Raw genomic sequence first — 2,500 nt, 5'->3', positions numbered from 1 at the left:
TTATCTTATTTTAATCCTCTGGAAAAGGGCCTCAATGAATTCACGCCATATCTCTTTCCTGTGCCATCTCTCTAAGCCCAACCGAACTCTCAGATCCAACCTACAAATTGTCATCAGCCACGTTTCTCTTGGTCTACCAAGCCTCCTCTTCTGCCCAGCGGTTTCCATTCAGGTATATCATGGACTAACTCATCTTAACATCTTAAAATATGCCCCATCCATCTCCTTCTTGATAATCTATAGTCAATTCTTTTTAGTGAGGCATATTTGCACCGACTCGCAGGGGTGCCCTTTTAGCTCGGAAAAGTTTCCTGATCGCTGATTGGTAGGACAAGACAACTCTAATCAATCAGAGAGCAGAAACGTTTCTGAGCTAAAAGGGCACTGCTGCGAGTCGGTGCAAATGCGCCTCATTAAAATACATTGAGTAAAACTATATTGGTCATATTGGGCACCAATGCCACCTCACGAATTGCTGCATTTGTTATGTGCTGCTGGCATTTGATTCCAAAAATCCTTCTCAGTGATTTATTCATAAAGGCGAGATATTTTGCATCAGTTGTTACAGTGCTGTACCATGACTGGTGACCATAATTTAATTTCAATCTTATCGTTCAATTAGTTAATTATACATGTTGCATAAGATTTTTCATAGTTCTGACCGTCCATTACATTCAGATCTTCCTGGACAGTTCCTTCCTGTTTGTAATACTAGGCATGCAATTAATTCTAATTGTCAGGCCTTCTGCATCATGAGGCTCAAAACTAAACAATATTCTAGAAGTTTTATTACAGCTGTGACCAAGTTGTGGAATGATCTTCCTAATCGGGTAGATGAATCAGTAGAACTTATAAAAGTTCAAAGTTGCAGCAATGTTTTCATGTTGAACAGGCTGATATAAATCTTTTTATAGTTATATATGAATTATCTGCTATGTTGTTGTTAATTTTTTTTAATATTTTGTTTTAATTTTTCATTACCTCTTATATATTTTATTTATTTCCTTGTTCCCTTTCCTCACCGGGATACTTTTCCCTGTTATAGCCCTTGGGGTTATAGCATCTTGCTTTTCCAACTAGGGTTGTAGCTTGGCTAGTAATAACAACAATAATAATAATAATAATAATAATAATAATAATAATAATATGAGACTATTATCAATTCATATTTCAAAAGATAAAAAAAAAATAGGGAAACAAAATAATTTTTCTTATATCCTATTTTTTCCTACAAATCACTACTATAAGGCATTGAAGGATAAAAATAAAGCATAAATATAATTTTTTATTGATCAGTGATATTTCCCATTTGTGATGAAAATAATAACGAAACTGGATAAAGAGGAAAACTCATTAAAAGTTAGTGATAACCAGACCAAATGAAATGGTAAAATTAAACAGGCTAAAATAATTGTAAAATTGAATATTCTTGAACACTGCAACATGCATCAACATATTTTTGTCTTTACATTCATCTAGGCCTAACTATAAAATAAATTTGAATTGGCTAGTATTCCAGTTAAATGGTATACTTAGACCTGAATATATATTTAAAACAGTTTTAAACTTTTCCAATGCGATGCAATGCGAATAGATTGGCCTCTTATAAACAAGGGGACAACGGGCTCTTGCGTTGACAGCCCGTAAGTGGGATAATCTCGTGAAAGTGGCAAATCAGGAACACAGAGGACGGACAGGATGATTATGGGTTGGAGCAGAATGACGACCGAGGCTGGAGTCGGAAGCTCAGTTGAGGGGCACCACAAAGAAGACAAGGCCTCCCTAAACCCAGTACCTCTTCTGTCCTAGAAAAATTGGAGCAGCATGAGGACCGAGGCTGGAACCCGAAGCTCAGTTGAGGGGTGCCGCAAAGAAGACAAGGCCTCCCTAAACCCAGTTCCTCTTCTGTCCTAAAAATTTCTTTTTTCTTATTGTAGGTCCAATAGCAACTTAATCCTTTTAAAAACTTCAGAAACAAAATACATGACCGCAGTCCACTATCTTGATTTCCCTGAAATTTGGATAAAGCATGATGGCATCTTTCAACACTTGGAGCCCTTCCTCCACCACCCCTAAGCGATCTCGAGGCGTCCATTCGGAGTGTTCTCTAAGGACAATGTAAAACCGCGAAACATCTTCGCAGTTTGGGTTTTGGTTGAACCAACCTCTTACTTCTCCCTCCCTTGCTTGTGTATTGTCATATATATCCTTCTTACTTTCCCTCTTCCAGTCCACCCCTAACAACACTGGACTAGCTGTAGTTCTGTCTTCCACTACATAATCTCCAAATTCAACATTTTCACCAGGTTTCCCCAGCATCCATATACCAATGATCGATGAGTTGGCGTAAGAGGGTCCCAGATCTCCTGCACACATATGGAGGAAATTGAGGGCCAGATTACCCTCATCTATTACTTTAATAATCATTCTTCCGAGGAATCTGCCGTCAGTTCCCAGATCCAGGAACACCCTTCGCGAGGTCTTTGGCATCAGGGATTCA

The 2,500-nt window shown here is 38.2% G+C and overlaps 1 protein-coding gene across 5 annotated transcripts in view; it reads right to left on the bottom strand.

Annotated features, from left to right (window-relative positions):
• Positions 1-2,500, bottom strand: part of LOC137638462 (putative leucine-rich repeat-containing protein DDB_G0290503) — a 130,653-nt gene that overhangs the window by 69,729 nt on the left and 58,424 nt on the right. The window lies entirely within an intron of this gene.

This window comes from Palaemon carinicauda, chromosome 3 (genome assembly GCF_036898095.1).
Source record: "Palaemon carinicauda isolate YSFRI2023 chromosome 3, ASM3689809v2, whole genome shotgun sequence".
Classification (NCBI taxonomy): Eukaryota; Metazoa; Arthropoda; class Malacostraca; order Decapoda; family Palaemonidae; genus Palaemon; species Palaemon carinicauda.
This window is presented reverse-complemented; position numbering and strand designations above follow the sequence as displayed.